This window comes from Chiloscyllium plagiosum, unplaced genomic scaffold, assembly GCF_037043375.1.
Source record: "Chiloscyllium plagiosum isolate Xiang-an unplaced genomic scaffold, Cpla_swu_hap1 HiC_scaffold_2, whole genome shotgun sequence".
NCBI classification, from domain to species: domain Eukaryota; kingdom Metazoa; phylum Chordata; class Chondrichthyes; order Orectolobiformes; family Hemiscylliidae; genus Chiloscyllium; species Chiloscyllium plagiosum.
In genome coordinates this window covers 3574318-3593905 of record NW_028270140.1, presented here as the reverse complement: position 1 = coordinate 3593905, position 19588 = coordinate 3574318, and the positions used below count along the sequence as shown (strand labels likewise).

Sequence of the window (19588 nt, the reverse complement as noted above, 5' to 3'; positions counted from 1 at the left end):
ATGAACCAGGCTCATCTCAAACCAAAGGCCAGTTTATTGCACTGAAGTTCACAGAAACTCTTCGGGGAATCTCACTTCTGAGTCTCGTTGCAGCTTTGATCTGGTTTGAAATCCTGGCAATTTGAAACTAAGTGCTGGGACTGAGAACACCAGGTTGCTGATTTGCTCCAATTCGGTTTTGCATTAATGGTACAGATCAACTTCCTGCCCTACTGTTTTTGTGTCATCATAAGACATAGGAGTAGGCCATTCTGCCCCTCGAGCCTGCTCAGCCATTCAATAACATCATGGTTGATGCGATTGTTGCCTGACCTCCCCTCTCCCCCCTGGTCCAATAGTTCCAGGTTCCATCATAGATAAAACAAAATCTGTCAAACTCTGCCTTGAAAATGTTCAATAACCTGTCCACCACTGTTCACTAATGAATAGAATTCTGATCGTCATTCTCAAAGGGGAATTTCTTTGTAATCTCCTTTTGAATAGGTGGCCCTTTCGGTACTCCCAGCAAGCAGTTAGGAAGGCAAATGGTATGTTAGCCTTCATTGCAAGAGGATTTGAGTACAGGAGCATGGGTGTCTTCCTGTATTTAGGTCTTGGTGAGACCATACCCCAAATGTTGTATGCAGTTTTCATCTCCTTACTCAAGACAAGAGGAAGTGCAGTGAAGATTCACCCAACTGATTTCTGGAACGACTGATATGTCATAGGAGGAGAGATTGTGTCAGCTAGGCCTGTATTCACTTGGGGTCTCGGACAATGAGAGCGGATCTTATTGAAATCCATAATATTCTGACAGAACTAGACAAACTAGATGTAAGGTTGACATTACCCCTTGCTGGTGTGTTCAGAATAAAGGATCACTGTCTCAGAGCATACCATTGGCCAACTCAATCTCAGATGAGACAAAATTTCTTCACTTGAGAATGGTGAACCTCTGGAATTTTCTGTCAAAGAAGGCTGTGGAGACTAAGTCACTTAATATATTTAGGAAGAAACAGATTTCTGGAGACTAAGGAAGGTGTCAGGGTATGGGGAGAGAGTGGGAATATAGCATTGAGATAATGAATCAGCCAGGAAATGGTGAAGCAAGCTCAATGGCCCAGATGACTGACCACATATTTTCGATGTTTCCAGATTCTCACATGAAACATCTCCCAGAACGTACCTCATCAAGCCCCCTCAGAATCTTATTATGTTTCAAAAAGATCACCGTTGAATCTTCTAAACTCCAGCGGCTACAGGTCCAACATTGTCAACATTTAGTTATAAGACAACCCCTTCATCCCAGGAATCAATGTCATTAATCTTCTCTCAGCTACTTCCAATGTAACTATGTCCCTCCATAGTACAATGACCAAAACTGTACACAGTACTCCAGGTGTGGTTTCAGTTATATTGTATACTTGCTGCAAAATTTCCAAAAACTTTCCTACTCAAACCCTCCTGCAATAAAAGCCTACACTCCACTTCCTACTCATTTGCTGTACCTGCATTCTTCCTTTCAGTGAGCAATGTTTAAGGATACCAATCCTTTTACATCGCAGCATTCTGTAATTTCTGTCCAGTTAAATAGCATTCTGCTTTTCCTTTTTCCTGTCAAAGTGGACAACCTCACATCTTCATATATTATCATCCATCTGGCATATCTTTGGCCTTTCACTTAATATATTTTTGGACCCTCCTACAACTCAGTTTTTAATACAATAAGCTGGATCAGTTATTTCCCTCATTATTTTCAGCAAGTGTAGTTAAAATATAGTTTATCCCTTTGTCCAATCATTAAATGATAAATTGGCGAAATCCCAGCACCAATCCCTGAACAACTCCACAACAGATTACCACTTATCCTGATTCTGTCTTCCCAGATAAAGTTAAAAATCACCAATACCAGGTTATAATCCAACAGGTTTAACTGGAAGCACTAGCTATGTAGGAACTTTTATACAGCATCTTATCAAACACCTTTTGGAAACTGAAATATATTACATTGACTTTCTCAGCCTTGCTTGTTACATACTTAAAGGAAAACAGTAGCAGCTGCTGCAGCAATGCCAGGATGGACCGGACCCAGCCCGGGGTCTCCCAGCGTGTGAGGAACAGCTCCCGGCTGACTCTCCCTGCCTGGGCCCGCAGGCAGGCTGAGGGTCCAGGTCCGCAGCTAGGCCCGGGCACCTGAAGGAACAAAAATGCGCGCTCAGCCTGGCGCGGTAGTCTTCCTGTATGTCGATCTCCTTGTGTGGCGGTCTTGTCCCAACGTGGAGGTCTCGTCCTCGTGCTTAGGTCTTCTTTGTCTTCTGCATTCAGGTACTCCAGTGGGCCCAGTGATGGGAGGTCTCGTCCTGAAATGGTGGTCTTCTTCAACTGAGACATCTGGCCCACTATTCCAGCGACCTAACATGGCGGTCTCATCCAGGCTGTGTCTTCAGGATATTCCATCGTTCCTTAACCAGTTTTCCCTGAGCCCAGGAGCTGCTAACTGAACTGTGATGAGCTTTGTCTTAATTTTACTTTGTCTTACTATTATGTATGACTTTGTCATTGTTGTAGGCACCATGGTGGGGCAACTAATAAAACTTTTGACCGTATTTTTCACTTAATAGTACATGTGATAATAAAATTCTATCCTATTCAAACATTATTTTCCTTTCATGAAACCATATTGACTCTTCCTGATTGTATATGATTTTCTAAGCACCTTCTTGCACTTTACTAATGAAAGAACTATGGACACTGGAAATCAGAAACGAAAACAGAAATTACTAGAAAATCTCAGCAGCTCTGGCAGCATCTGAGGAGAGAAAGCAGGGTTAAGGTTTGGGTCCAGTGACCCTGCTTCAGAAGCAACGGTAGTTTGGAAAAGGAAGGCTTTTATACAGAAGCTGGGGTGAGGAAAAGGGGAGTTTAAAAATGATAGGCGAGATAGAGCTCAAAGAGCGGGAAAACAGTTGGATAGACAAAGGAGTGTGTAAAGGTCAGTCTGTGGGTATGAATCGCTGCTGTTCTTAGATTCATACAGTGCAACAAAGACTCTTCGGGCGATCGAGCATTGAGTCTGCACCAATATGACCAGCCCTAAAACTGCACTAGCCCCATATTCTTGAATGTTATGATATTTGAAGTACATATCCAAATATGTTTTCAAGGTTGTGAGGCAGTGCATTCCAGATTCCTACCACCCTCTGAATGAAACATTTTTTTCCCAAATCTCCTGCTCCTTACCCTACATCTGTGTCCTCTTGTGGTTGACCCCCTCAACCAAGGATTACAGCTGCTCTCTAATCACCGGTCCATACCCCTCATAAACCTGTACATCACAATCACGCCCCCGCTCTGCTCTAAAGAAAACAATCCAAGCCTTATAGCTCAATACCTTCATCCCAGGCAACATCCTGGTGAACCTCCTCTGTATCCACCCCCAGTGCTATCCTTCCTGTCGTGAGGTGACCAGACCTGCACACAGTACTCCAGTACTGGGGGCTGATCAATGCTCTGTACAACTCCAACATTTCCTCCGTGCTCTTATACTCTATGCCACAACTGATGAAAGTAAGTGTCTTCTTAACTATCCTTTTCACAAGTCCTGCTGATCTCAGGAATCTGTTTGTAACTACTGAGATCCCTCTGTTCCTCTGAGCTATCCAGTCTCCTGCTAATCATTAAATACTCCCTCATCTTGTTTCTTCTTCCAAAGTGCATCACCTCACATTTATCAGGGTTAAATAGCATCAGCCACTGATCTGCCTATCTGACCAACCCATCTATATCTTCCTGTAACCTTCAACCATTTTCTTTGCTATTGACCACCCTACCAATCTTCGTGTCATCTACAAATTTGCTGAACATTCCCCCCACAATTTCATCTCTTGCATTTATGTAGATAACAAGCAATCAAGGTCCCAGTGCTGATCCTTATGGTACACAACTGGACACCAGCCTCCAGTCACTCAAACAGCCTTCTACCACTACCCTTTGTGTCCCTACCCTACTTTGTGCCCAATACCCTAAGTCAGTTTCTGATCCATCTCGCCAAGAGTCCATCAATTCCATGCGCATTAATCTTCTCAATCAGTCTCCTCAAAAGCTTGGCTAAATTCCGTATTAGCTGCATTGACTGAACCTCCTTCATCCACGCACTTTATCACACCCTCTGACAAAGCCATGCTGACTAATCCTAATTAACTTATGCTTTTCCAAGTGGGTATTAATTCGCTCCTTCAGAATTTTTCCAATATTTTCTCTACCAGAGTCTGTAGTTTCCTGATAAATCTCTTCCACCCTTCTTAAAAAAAATAATCGAGCCATACTAGTCATCCTCCAGTCCTCTGAGACTCCCACCGTGGCCAGGCAGGAATTAAAAATTTGTGTCAGAGCCCCTGCAATGACCTGCCTCACTTCCCAATACAGCCTGAGATGCAATTCATCTGGGCTAAGGGATCTGGCTGTTTTTAAGCCAAACCTGTTTTTAACAGACTCGAATACCTCCCCATTACCTAAGTCAAACTCTGCAAGCTCCTCACAGTCCTGTTTCCTGAATTCTGTAGCCACGTTCTCCTTTGCCAGAGTAAAGACCGAAAAGAAGTATCATTTAACACCTTTCCAATATCCTGCAGCATTACACACAGGTTTCTCCCGAATGGCCCCTACTCTTTCCCTGGTTAATACTGGCTGACAATGGGTTGTGTGTGTGGTAGCAGCCCATGTGGTAACAAGGCCTGGTGTGTGGGGATGGGGGAAAACATGGGGAAAGGTGCTCAAGACCTAAAACTGTTCAACGCGATATTGAGTCCAGGAGGCTGCAGGGTTCCCAAGTGGAAAATGAGGTGCTGTTGGAGCACTGCAGCAAGCCTGAGACTGACATGTGGGCCAGGGAATAGGGTGGTGTGTCAAAGTGGCGGGCAATTGGAAGCTTAGGGTCATCCTTTTCGGACAGAACATAGATGTCCCGCAAAGCAGTCAGCCAGGCTTCATTTCATCTCCCCAGTGTACAGGAGACCACACTGTGAACAGCGAATGCAGTAGATTAGATTGTGTGAAGTGCAGGGAAAGTGCTGCTTCATCTGGAGAGTGTGTCTGGGGCCTTGGATACTGAACAGATAGGAAGTAAACGGGCAGGGGTTGTATCTTCTGTGATTGCAGGGGAAGGTGTCAGGAGGCTGTGGGGAGATGTTGGGGTGAAGGAGGAGTGGACCAGGGTGTCCTGGAGGGTTCAGTCCCTGTGGAAGGCTGATGAGGGAGGGGTGGGAATTATGTGTCGGGCAGTGGCATCCCACTGGAGGTGATGGAAATGACAGCTAATTATCCTCTGGACATGGACGCTGTGGGGACGGTAGGTGAGGACAAGGGGGACCCTATCACTAATGTGGAGGGGAAGAGAAGGAGTGAGGGCTGAAGTGAGGGAGATGGGTCCCACCTGGCTGGAGAATCCTCGGTTGAGGAAGAAGGTAGAGGTTTCAGAGACCCCTTGTTGACGTGGGCATCATCAGAACAGAATCTAATTCCATTATGTAATAATCATGCTTGCCTGTAAGATCCTTTAGCGTGAATTCATTAATTTATCCTGTCTCATTAGGCAATGGCCTAGTGGTATTATCGCTGGACTAACAGTGGTATTAATCCAGGGACCCAGGTCATGTTCTGGGGACCTGGGTTCAAATCCCACCACAGCTGATGGAATTTGAATTCAAAAAAAAGAAAATCTGGAATTAAGAGTCTCATGATGACCATGAATCCACTACTGATTGTCAGAAAAACCCATCCCATTCACTAATGTCCTTTAGGGAAAGAAACTGCCATCCTTATCTGGTCTGGCCCACATGTGACTCCAAACCCACAGCAATGTGGTTGCCTCTTAACTGCCCTCTGGACAATTACGGATGAACAATAATCGCTGCCTAGCCAGCGATGGTCTCATCGCATGAATGAATAAAAATAACACAGAATTCAGTCCAAAATAGCCTGGTCCCTGGTAGGTTGTCCTGCTTGAAGAAATGATCTCAAATACACTGCATGATCCCATTGTCCAGGCTACTGTTGCCAATCTGTTTGTCCAATCAATGTGACAATTAAAATCATCCATGATTATTACAATACCTTTGTGGTAAGCCCAATGTTTCTTGATGTATACTATATCCCACTGCATAGCTACTGCTAGGCCTTGATAAACCTACTTCCGTCAGTGACTTCTTTCCTTAGTGGTTGCTCATCACCACACAAACTGATTCTACATCCTTACCTTCTCTAATCCATACTTCTGTCCTGATTTCATCCTTTATTCTCCAAGCTGTCCCAGCTCCTTTTCCCTTCCTCCTGTCCTTCCAAAATGTCAAGTACATTTAAATACTCAGGTCGCAGCCTTGGTCACCTCGCTCCAGTTTCCCGGTGATGACTTATATTATAGTCATTTATTCCTACTTGTGCCATCTATTCATTCAATGAATGCACACAGCATTCATAACAAAAAACAATCTGCAATTCTGTTTTTTTTAATCATTTTTCCTTGTGACCTTACTTTATTTCTAGTAAACTCTTACAATTATACAATATTCTTAGAAGCGTACATTTCTTGCTAACAAAACTAGAAATTGTTGAAAAAGCTCAGCAGGTCTGGCAGCATCTATGGAGAGAAATCAGATTTAACATTTCAGGTCGAATGACCCTTCCTCAGAAACGTTAACTCTGATTTCTGTTTTTGTCTCTGATTTACAGCATCTGCAATTCTTTTGGTTTTTTATGTCTTGCTGTCCTCTATATTATTACCTTGTTGTTACCCTATACAATTGCTTTTTCCTTTCTCATAAATGTCCCAAATTTCCCCTCCTGTTAATTCCCCAGTGTTTAAAGCCCTCTCTGAGGCAGAGTCATGTAACTCGTCAGTACTCTGGTCCCACTGTGGTCTAGATACAGACCATCTCAATGAAGAGAGATCTCTCATTCCCTGTCTTGATGTCAGTGATCCCTGAATTTAAACTATTTCTCAAACACCAATGTTTGAGCCATGATCCTACTTCAAGTTTGCTCATGGTTCAAGTAGCAATTTGGAGGTATGATCTTTGTGGTTCTGCTTTTCAGTTTAGCCTCGAGCTGCTCCTACTCCCTCAGCGGAGCCTCTTTCTAGTCTCTCTCTAGGTCCTCGGCACATAGGTGGACCACAACAACACAGATCCTTGCCTTATCATGTCACAGCTTTCTTTAACTCCCACACTTGACTGGCTCATTGCATCATGGTATCACAGTCAGTTCATTCATCGCTTCTTCAGTTGTATTTGCACCTTCAGAAGCTGCAAAGACCATAAACCTGTTGGACAACTGCAAGGCCTGAACTTTCTCCAGTGTCACCCTGTGAATCCCCTTATCTGCCTCCTTTACAGTTACACCTTCCAGATCCTGACCACTGACACTGGGGAGACTGGATGCCTTCTTGCACAGCATTTTAGGGAACATCTCCGGGACACCCGCACCAATCAACCCCACCGCCCTGTGGCCCAACATTTCAACTCCCCCTCCCACTCTGCCGAGGACATGCAGGTCCTGGGCCTCCTCCACCGCCACTCCCTCACCACCTGACGCCTGGAGGAAGAATGCTCCATCTTCCGCCTCGGGACCCTCCAATCCCAGGGCCTCAATGTGGACTTCACCAGTTGCCTCATTTCCCCTCCCCTCACCTTACCCCAATTCCAACCTTCCAGTTCAGCACCTTCCTCATGACCTGTCTCAGCTGTCAATCTTCCTTCCCACTTATCCGCTCCACGCTCCTCTCTGATCTATCACCTTCAACCCCACCTCCATCCACCTATTGTACTCTTAGCTACCTTCTCCCCAGCCCCACCCCCTCCCATTTATCTCTCCACGCCAGAGGCTCCCTGCCTCATTCCTGATGAAGGGCTTTTGCCCGAAACGTCGATTTTCCTGCTCCTCGGATGCTGCCTGAACTGCTGTGTTTTTCCAGCACCACTCTAATCTAGACTCTGATCTCCAGCACCTGCAGTCCTCACTTTCACCAAATTCAAAAATATCAAGTCTAAGAGGATTGCCTTCCCCCAGAACAAAATGTATCCGTAACCTCCCCGCTTTCTGATGCGCAGTTTCTGAAATTCAGACTCCAGCTCATCAACTCAGAATGTGAGTTCCTCAAGCTGCAGATATTTATTGCAGACGTTATTGCTAAGGACTACACAGCTCTCCACTAGTTCCCACATGGTACAGCTGCTTCACATTACCTGCCCTGCAACCTTTACTAGGGGAAAGTGAGGACTGCAGATGTTGGAGAGTCAGAGTCGAAAAGGGTGGCACTGGAAAAGCACAGCAGGTCAGGGAGCAACCGAGGGGCAGGACAGACGATGTTTCAGGCGTAAGCCCTTCATCAGGAATGGGAGGGGGTGTGGGAAAGGGGGCTGACAGATAAATGGGAGGGTGGGGGTAGGCAGCTGGGAAGGCGATAGGTAAATGCAGGTGATAGGTCAGAGGGGAGGGTGGAGCAGATAGGTGGGAAGGAAGATGGACAGGTAGGATTGGTCAAAATATCAAAATATTGCACAATGACTATCTGCACTTACAACGAAAATGGTTTAGCTATAGAATAAGGAGCTATGGAGAATGAGGGGTATGGCTAGTGGGAAATACAGATGGCGGTTGGGTGAACTCAATTCATTAATTGAGTATTAATTACAAGCCATGCAATAAAAACGGTTCCCATGTGAATCTGGGAATTCTCACTGTCAGCACATAGGAGAATCTTCAAGGCTGGTCTTGAACTCGCTTTAATAAAGCATTAGATCCATTATTACTGTGTCAGCAAATGGACGGGCAAGTCCCCGTTACAGAGATCCTTAGCATCCTGCATTCTCCAATCGAATCTTGGGTACCAGTTACAGGCGAATTTCAGATGTTTTAAGACCATAATGTCATAAGAAGTAGGAATAGGAGTAGGCCATTCTGCCCCTCAAACCTGCTCCAACATTCATAGGATCATGGCTGATTGGAAATCCCTTAAGCCAAATTTCCTGCCTTTCCCCATAACCTTTAATTCCCCTACTGATCCCCTATTGTGAATCTGGGAAATGGGGACTTCACTATAATTAAACTACACTTTAGTACAATCATTTTCACTCTTTCTCATTATGGGCAGTAGTTTAATACTGCAGAGAGAAGTGCTTTTAATCAACTGGCTCATCAGTTGTCTCAGTAAAATTATAGCACAGTTCAAAACCTACAAATAGGAAAATTATGAATTCAAAACTAAAATGGAACATAAGATGAGATGGGCTTGAATTAGTGAGGTCTACTTTTGTGGAGTCATTTTTGATCTCCTGTAGAGGGGCTCCATCCCTCCACACACCCATGGGTCAGAACCAGTTCATGGTCAAATTATTTACAGGCCCCAACACAGAACAGTAAAACAAATACAACACTGGTGTGATGTCACACGCCAATGAAAACTGATCTTTGCATTATAATTACACCAGTTTAAATAATTTGAAGTTTGGTTTTGCTACTAAGGTGTGTTCACAAACAGACTGTTATTTTTAAATTTACACTCCCAATCCAATTCCCAACTTAACAATTAGTTATTTGATACTCTCAGAACCATTAATAATTAATGTTAGGCTTTTTTATACTAATTTCAGTTTAAGATGACACTGAATGTCAAAATGTTTTTATGATCATCACTGCCCAGCTATATCACGTCAGAAAGGTTTTTAGAGCACATTTTGAATATAAAATCACAACAGCCATTCTACCAGTAACACCTGCTCACTTTATTACACCAAAAAACGTGGTGAAGCACAATACATCAGCCAGGATATCAGAAAGTTGTTCGTTGCTTTTTCCCCCAATATCGGCTTCACATTGCAAAGCAACACCATCACATGAGATGAAATTGATCTATCACTTCAATACAAAATACAGTTTGCATATATCTCAGAATGATATCAAAGCATGGATGATAATACAACACACATTTACTTCTCACTTTTGAAGTCCTTGCTATAATCAGCTTTGCACTAACTGCCTAGAATTGCCAAAATGTTTTTACCTGATAAGAACGAGTGGCCAGATATACCTTCCTAAAATGGCGCCTTTGAGCTAACAACGAACAAATCTACAACAGTTAAGTCACCAACAGGAGAAGTGGTGGTTACAAAACCATTCTTCTTCCTGCCTCATGCAAAACCACAGAGCTTTCTGCAAACAAATTAATATGTATTGGAGATAGGCAGCTGCACGCTCAGGAAGTGATGTCATGACAGTTTGACAAAGTAGAGGAAATCAGTATCATTTTCACCTTAAACCCCTCAGCTTAAATGTAGTAAATATCATTTATAGTTTCAGACAACATAGAAAAGGTCCTTTGTGCTGTTGAGTCTGCACTGACATAACTATCACTGACAGTGTGCTAATCCCAATTTCCTGCACTTGTCCTATATCCGTGAATGTCAAGATATTTGAAGTGCTCATCCAAATATTTTTCAAAGGTTGTAAGGTTTCCAGCCTCCACTACCTTCCCAGGCAATGCATTCACTGAGTGAAAATGTTTTTTTCCACAAATCCCCTCAGAATTTTCTGCCCTTTAGCCTAAAGTACACCCTCTCATGATTGACCCCTCCAACCTCAATCGTAACCCCAGTCTTCTCTGCTCTATCAAAGCCTAACTAGTCTCTCCTTATAGGTCAATTTCTCCATCCCAGGCAACATCCTGGTGAACCTCCACGGTACCCCATCAAATGCTATCACACCCTTCCTGTAGTGAGGTGACCAGACCTGCACACAGTACTCCAGCTGGGGCCTGGCCAATGCTCTATACAACTCCAACATTACCTCCTTGCTCTTATACTCAATCACACAATTGGTAAAAGCAAGTGTCCCATATGCCTTCTTAACAATCCTATTCACATTCTTCGACGATATCAGGGATCTGTGGATAATTACCCCATGATCCCTCTGTTCCTCTCTGCTACTCAGTGTCCTGCCATTCATTAAATACTCCCTCATCTTGTTTCTTCTTCCAAAGTGCATCAACTCACAGTTATCAGAGTTAAATAGCATCTACCACTGGTCTGTCTGTCTGACCAACCCACTATATCTTCCTGTAACCCACAACCATCTTCTTTACTTTTAGCCATTCTACCAATCTTGGTGTCATCTGCAAATTTGCTTAACATGCCCACCACATTTTCATCTATGTCATTTACACATATAACAAACAGAAATGGTCCCAGTACTGTGGTACACTACTGGACCCCTGCCTCCAGTCACTCAAACGGCCTTCTCCCACTACCCTTTGTGTCCTGTTACTGATCCATCATGATTCCTTCAATTCCATGTGCTTTAACTTTCTCAATTAGACTCCTGTGTGGGACTTTATCCAAAACTTTGCTAAAATCCATATAAACTGTATCAATTGAACTTCCTTCATCCATACACTTGATCACATTTTCAAAAAATTCTAAAACATTTTTTAGGCAATTCACTCCTTCAGAATTTTCTCCAATAGTTTCCCTACCACTTACGTAAGACTCACTGGTCTGTAATTTCCTGGCTCATCTCTACCACCCTTCTTAAAAAGTGGAACCACATTAGCTGTTCTCCAATCTTCTGGCACTCCCCCTGTGACTAGTTTAAAAATTGGTTTCAGAGCCCCTGCAATTTCCTGCCTCACCTCCCACAGCAGCCTGGGATGTAATACATCGGCCCAGGGGATTTGTCTGTTTTTAAGCCTGACAGAGCCTCCAATACCTCCGCACCCCCCCCCCCCCCTCCCCGCCATTTCCTATATCAAACTGTGCAAATTCCTCACAGTTCCTTTTCCTGAACTCCGTACCTCCTTACACACTCGTTTCCAGAGAATGAAGACTGAAGTGAAGTATTCATTCAACCCTTTTCAAATATCCTGTGGCTACATACACAGGTTGCCCCTAAGGTCCCTAACCTTTCCCTGGTTAACCTCTTCCTTTAATGTATTTATAAAATATTTTAGTTTCTTCAGTTTCCTCCTGCATTTCCTATAATCCTCTATGGCCACAGATGAATTGCTCCATTTGAACTTGCTAAAAGCCCTACTCTTCTTCTTTGTCCAGTCCTGAATTGTCTTAGATATTCAGGATTCTCTGAACTTATTGCTCCTTTCTGAATGCCCCACACTACTCCACTGACGAGCCACCTGCAAGGAACTGTTCTCCATCTTCAGTGGCTAGATTCTGCTTTATTTTAATAAAATCTACCTTCCCCCAATTCATAGCTGTCTTTCACAGGTCACGTTTTACCTTGTCCACAATAAATTTGAACCATACCGTGTTGCTGAGAGTGTGGTGCTGGAAAAGCACAGCAGGTCAGGCAGCATCCTGAGGAGCAGGAGAAGGGATGTTTCAGGCATAAGCTCTTCATCAGGGCTTCCTGATGAAGGGTTTATGCCCTGAGCATTGATTCTCCTGCTCCTTGGCTGCTGCCTGACCTGCTGTGCTTTTCCAGAACAACACTCTCGACTCTGATCTCCAGCATCTGCAGTCCTCACTGTCTCCATACTATGTTGTGGTCATTATTACCTGAATGATCCCCCCCTCTGCCACATCAAACACTTGCCTGGCTTCCTTCCTCACAACCACATGCAGCACTGTGCTAACTTTTGCTGGGCCTTCTCTGAATTGATACAAAAAGCTCCCCAGATTCTAGAAATCTGTCCCCTCTAAACCCTTCCCCCAGCTAGTTTGCAGAAACTGCGAGTTCAGCCCGAAATTGCACAGTGAATGCCACAGCAGGTACACACTGAAGGAGCAAACACAAAGTGTTAAATGACCCAAGTTTGATTCATTTTGAGGGAGACTGAAAAGAACTGGATTGTGGTTACAGTCTTACAATGCAATCATGCTACCGTGTGACTTCAGTTGGCACGTCTCAAGGAAGTCCTGCAGCCTACTGAATGTCATTTCCTCAGCCAGCCATCATAACCACACCTCACATACGGAGTCACAGAGTCATAGAAACGTACAGGACAGAAACTGACCCTATGGTCCAACTCGTCCATGTCGACCAGATATCCTAAACCCAATCTAATCCCATTTGCTAACACTTGACCCATATCCCTGTAAACCCTTCCTATTCATGCACCCATCCAGATGCCTTTTAAATGCTGTAATTGTACCAGCCTCCACCACTTCCTCTCTTACTTGCATGATATTTCACAGTCACTACTGAAAGGTTCGATTTTGCAACCTTGTATGCACAAAACAAAGTACAGGCCTGATATGGTTCATTCTCACAATTTGCTCACTTCCTTCATATTCCTCAACTTGTCCACAGTCCTGTGTGCTAGACTGTTTACTGAAGTCATCAAAAAAAAATCACTAAGTATGAAAATGTGTTTCTTGAAACACTGTGGAAAATGTTTCCAGGTGGTACAGAGGCTCAGTGGTTAGCATTGCTACTTCACAGAGCCAGGGACCCAGGATCGATTCCAGCCTCGAGCAACTCTGTGTGGAGTTTGCACATTCGCCCTGTGTCTGCGTGGGATTCCTCCAGGTGCTCCAATTTCCTCCCTCAATCCAAAGATGACAGAATGCACATGTATTTGAAAAATCAAGGTCTGATTAGGAATTGTCAACATGGCTTTGTGCGTGGGAAATCATGTCTCAGGAACTTGATTGAATTTTTTGAAGAAGTAACAAAGAGGATATTTGAGGGCAGAGCGGTAGATGTGATCTATGTGGACTTCAGTAAGGCGTTTGACAAGATTCCCCATGGGAGACTGATTAGCAAGGTTAGATCTCATGGAATACAGGGAGGACTAGCCATTTGGATACAGAACTGGCTCAAAGGTAGAAGACAGAGGGTGGTGGTGGACAGTTGTTTTTCAGACTGGAGGCCTGTGACCAGTGGAGTGCCACAAGGATCGGTGCTGGGTCCACTGCTTTTCGGCATTCACATAAATGATTTTGATGTGAACTTTGGAGCTATAGTTAGTAAGTTTGCAGATGACACCAAAATTGGAGGTGTAGTGGACAGCGAAGAGGGTTACCTCAGATTACAACAGGATCTTGATTAGATGGGCCAATGTGCTAAGAAGTGGCAGATGGAGTTTAATTCAGATAAATGCGAGGTGCTGCATTTTGGGAAAGCAAATCTTAGCAGAACTTATACACTTAATGGTAAGGTCCTAGGGAGTGTTGCTGAACAAAGAGACCTTGGACTGCAGGTTCATAGCTCCTTGAAAGTGGAGTCGCAGGTAGATAGGATAGTGAAGAAGGCATTTGGTATGCTTTCCTTTATTGGTCAGAGTATTGAGTACAGGAGTTGGGAGGTCATGTTGAGGCTGTACAGGACATTGGTTAGGCCACTGTTGGAATATTGTGTGCAATTCTGGTCTCCTTCCTATTGGAAGGATGTTGTGAAACTTGAAAGGATTCATTAAAGATTTACAAGGATGTTGCCAGGGTTGGAGGATTTGAGCTATAGGAAAAGTAAGAACAGGCTGGGGCTGTTTTCCCGGGAATGTTGGAGGCTGAGGGGTGACCTTATAGAGGTTTACAAAATTATGAGGGGCATAGATAGGATAAATAGACAGAGTCTTTTCCCTGGGGTGGGGCAGTCCAGAACTAGAGGGCATAGGTTTAGGGTGAAAGGGGAAAGATATAAAAGAGACCTAAGGGCAACTATTTCACGCATATGGTTGTACATGTATGGAATGAGCTGCCAGAGGAAGTGGTGGTGGCTGGTACAATTGCAACATTTAAAAGGCATCTGGATGGGTATATGAATAGGAAGGGTTTGGAGGGATATAGGCCGGGTGCTGGCAGGTGGGACTAGATTGGGTTGGGATACCTGGTTGGCATGGGCGGGTTGGACTGAAGGGTCTGTTTCTGTTCTGTACATTTCTATGACTCTGAGTACAGGTTAGGTGAATTGGCCATGCTAACTTGCCCATAGTGTTCAAGGATGCGTAGGCTAGGTGCACGTCAGGGGAAATGTACACTGATAAGGAAAGGGACTTGGTCTGGGTGGAATACTCTTCAGAGGGTCAGTGTGGACTTGTTGGGCCAAAGAGCCTATTTCCACACTGTAGGGATTCTATGATTTTATAATTCAAGAATGAATGCATAAAAACTGCTAGTCAGACTTAAATATAGATCACATTTTGCTTTATTGCTTCTCAAACTAAAATATTAACTTACTTTTGTTTATTCTTAAGCTGTCAGATCTTTGTGAAATTCCACATTTTCTGATTAATTTCAGATCCTTTTTTTAATCTTTGCTCCAACTATATTCACTCTGGTATCAATTGAAACTAATGTAATGAACGTATGCATATTTAAGGTTAAACAGGTTTAAATAAGGTTAAACAGGTTTGGACTCTACTGACTGGAGTTTAGAAGAATGAGCGATGATCTCATTGAAACATACAGGATACTTAAGGGTTTGACAGGGTCAATGCTGAGAGGATGTTTCCCATCAAGGGGGACTTAGGACCAGAAGGTGTAGTCTCAGAATAAAAAGGGGCACTAATTTCAGACTGAGATGAGGATGAATTTCTTCTCGTCAGTCTTTGGATCTCCTTCCCCCAGGAGTGGGTCATTGTGTATATTTCAGCCTAAAATAGAGAGATTCTTGATCAAAGATTACAGGCAAAATGCCGGAGAGGGGATGTAGGAATGTCGGATCAGCTATGATACTATTGAATGGTGGAACAGGCTCAATGGGCTGAATGGCCTCCTCCTATTATTATTTCATATTGTCTTAACAAGTGAGCAATCACCCTCACATGTTGCAGCCCATTCACCACACTTACTTCATTCATTTCCTAATCTGCTCATCTAACACATAAAGGAAAGTTTTTTTTAAAAACTCCCAATCTTATCTATGACAATGATGTGCAACAGGTGAACAATCATGATAAATTGTTTCATCTTTCACTTTGAGAAATGTGTAGCACCGTCCTGAGTAAGTGAAGGTGTGTGGTCTGATTTCCTGTGCGTACAACGGGTGGCAGTGAACTGCAGCTAGCACCTACAGGGAGACTACGCTTGAAGGCTGAGGAAAGAGGTGGATATTTTTAACAAGTATATACATCTCAGGATATATGTGTGTTGACAATGACAGCATTTATGCTGAAGCAGATTTTCTCTGGAGGAGGTACTGCTGAGCTTGCCTCTGGATCTGTTACAATCGATATGATTAAACAGCCATTAGATGGTGGTGGCAGTCTGAATATTCCCAAATCCAGTAACATAATGCGTATTTGACTTTCTTACTACTCTGCTGGTAATATGTCTCTACCTTTCTACAAAAATCAAGGACTGCCCATGTTTCAGAGAAACAAACCTAAATAGAAACAGAAATAAAGTGCAGATGCTGGAATCTGAAGGCGGCAAACAGGAGGCTCAAAGAACACGGCAAACCACACAGCATCACGAGGGTTACACCCAAAACGTTGACTTCTCCACCTCCTGATGCTGCCTGGTTTGTTGTGTTCTTCCAGCCTCCTGCTTGTCTACTAACCAAACTTTAGATTTTAGATTACTTACAGATTAGATTACTTACAGTGTGGAAACAGGCCCTTCAGCCCAACAAGTCCACACCGACCCGCCGAAGGGCAACCCACCCATACCCCTACATTTACCCCTTACCTAACACTACGGGCAATTTAGCACGGCCAATTCACCTGACCTGCACATCTTTGGACTGTGGGAGGAAACCGGAGCACCTGGAGGAAACCCACGCAGACACGGGGAGAACGTGCAAACTCCACACAGTCAGTCGCCTGAGGCGGGAATTGAACCCGGGTCTTTGGCGCTGTGAGGCAGCAGTGCTAACCACTGTGCCACCGTGCCGCCCACCAAGTAGGTGTTTAAAATTTTAACATAAACAGATTTCACAGTCATGAAATCAATTCACATTCAAGACTGAATTTGAGCAGAAATCAGCCAAGCCCATTTTGGCAAGTTCTATGGAGGGTTTCTCTCCATGGACCCCAACTAGATTTCTTACACTGTTCTCCAAAACCCCACCACATCACAATGCACCCTTGCCCCTTCTCCAATCTTCCCTCTCACCAGAGGGAGAAGCGTTTGCCGGTGCCTGGACCTCCCAGGTGGTTGGCAACAACGCCATGTGTAAAGCTCAGCCGTTCACCCAGTCAAGTGCTGCCCGCCTTCGTGCTCACTGAGAAAGGAGAACTAAAAGGAAACATTTCTCAGTTACAGGCTGAAACTTTACTGCAGATACATTTTGATTGGTATAGCTACCTCCTCTCACTGCCTCTAAGGCTCCTGTCCCTAAAGCTGCCAATCCCATCAGAGAGTCAGCAGCATTAGCATTGCCACTGACAGGGCAACACCTAAAATCGAGGGATCATTAAGGGTGATACACCTTATGGATCACCCATCTGGGATCTGGTGATGCCAGGGGCCCAGTCACATAGGCACTGGTGACAATGGTGTAGAGGACAGGGTATCACTGCTTTCACTGGAGTGAAGGTTATTGCAGCAGGAAATCCCCTCAATGGGATGAGGGCACAAAGAAGACTAAGTTGCCAGGATTTACCTCATGGTTTCCCAATGTAGCTGGGGCCCTTAGCCACCAGGCACATGTTAGCAAAGGTAGATTGAAGCCTTTAACTGGCCAAGTGCCTCCAGTGGACTTTGGGTTCTGTGCCAATTTTCCACTGCTGGAAAATGACATGACATCATGACAGTACTGTCCAACACCCCCTCAGCCCATACAAACCCTGCCCCATCTCACAACCCGTAATCAAGCACCTGTGAAATTCAGCCCCCCAGCTAGATCAGACCAGCTTCATGGGAGAGGCTGGCTTTGTAAAAACATATTCTCAGTTCAGCAGCTTGTTATTAGAATGTCACTTGGTCCCTGCAGGTGAATCAAAGTAAAATAATTGAGAATGTACCCTTACCATGTTAACCATAATCTGTACTGCCCTTAAGGAAAGCGGTCAGAGGTGACATGAAACAATTGTAATTAATATATATCGATTCCAATGTGCAACAAATATGCAAATGGGTGATCAGCACCTGAGTCATCTTTGCATACTGAAACAAATGATGTTGTACAGGCTCTTTAGCAAATTAAAATGTGGAAGGCTTTCTGACATGTGGCTGCTTCCACAGTGAATACATTAAGCAGATTTCACTCAGTTTGTTGAAGTAAGGTTCTGCATCAGTTCCCTTTACATAAAGAAATTTAAGTTAGAATACATTCCAACTCCCTTTTTCTCCTCACTGACTATCAATGTGTCAGATGAATTCTATTTCATGTGCGTTCAGATCATAAAAGCAATTAACTGTAAAAAACAAAGCTGCATTTTTCCTGCAATTCCGTTCCCTTTTCTTCAGTTAAATTACAAGGCTTTTATCCCGTCCTTCCCTTAGGCTTTCACTGAGATTGCAAGTGAAGAGGTATCTCTGTCCATCGGCTTACTGACCATGGCTATGAGCAGCATCACAACCCAAGCACATCTGGCCCCTATCTAATGCTCTCGAGTATAGGCAATTGTTGCCATACCCATACTGCCCCCTGGGTTCTGGCTGTCCAACTCAGCAAAGATCCCTCTTTCTTGGAAGTTAATTTCTCTACTTTTTGCAATCGGGTAACTTATCGTTTACACTTATGGACAAGGACAAAAGGCAGCCACCCTTGGGCTTTGCCAGAATTATTTGAAACTGATGGCAAGTTTTGATAAAACACTAATCGAGCAGCTCCAAGGATCCACCCTGTTTACGCTTATAGCATATCCTTTCAATTAAAATCACACTAAAGCCAAAACTCTAGAATTATAAAAACTGAACTGACACTGAGGTCCTGCTAAATTCTCTTACATCAAGATAACCTATAGACGATGAAGAGCTTTTGCCCGAAACATCGATTTTCCAGCTCCTCAGATGCTGCTTGACCTGCTGAGCTTTTCCAGCACCACTCTAAACTTGAACCTAGAGACAACGCTAGCTCACAGTGCTGCTTGTATTTCATGGATGAGGGGAATCATTGAATACTTATCAAGGCAGAGTTAAGACGGATTCTTGTTTGGTAAGGGAATGAAAGGTTATCGGGGCAGATGAGAATGTGGAATTCAAAACAATCAGATCAGCTGCTATCTTAATGAATGAAGCTGCAGGGTTCAAGGGGCCTGATCCTATCATGTCTACTCAGCTCTCAATTTTACAGTTTTATTCAATTAGAATAGACTTGTGTTTTGCTGATAAACAGAAAGCATGAACATAGACAGTCCAAATGTCAACTTAAATTTCACTATTATTGATTTGGAGATGCCGGTGGGCTGTGCAAAGTTAAAAATCACACGACACAGGATGAAGGAGCAGTGCTCCGAAAGCTAGTGCTCCCAGTTAAACCCGTTAGACTGTAATCTGGTGTTAACATCACTATTATTGCAACTGATTGATTGATAAAGATACCATCATTTAGAAATCATTATTTACTTCACTCAGTTAGCAAAAATTCTCCTTCTACCTCTTAGACATGGATTTGAATAGAACCCAACTTATCAACTAGATCAATGTCTCTTGCCTCTGTTTCTTGTCAAAGTGCTGAAAATGAAATGGAATTATGGTGGAGCATGCTTAGTGAGACA

At 43.8% G+C, this 19588-nt stretch overlaps 1 protein-coding gene across 5 annotated transcripts in view; it reads right to left on the bottom strand.

Moving 5' to 3' along the window:
• dock8 (dedicator of cytokinesis 8) overlaps positions 1–19588 on the bottom strand; it is a 301292-nt gene that overhangs the window by 221323 nt on the left and 60381 nt on the right. The window contains exon 1 of one of the 5 annotated variants that reach the window (XM_043718213.2): positions 10034–10118. The exons of the other annotated variants lie outside the window; for them this stretch is intronic. The gene's annotated coding sequence lies outside the window, so the exon portion shown is untranslated. Of the gene's footprint in view, positions 1–10033; positions 10119–19588 lie in introns of those variants that run through there. 5 annotated transcript variants of the gene reach the window in all.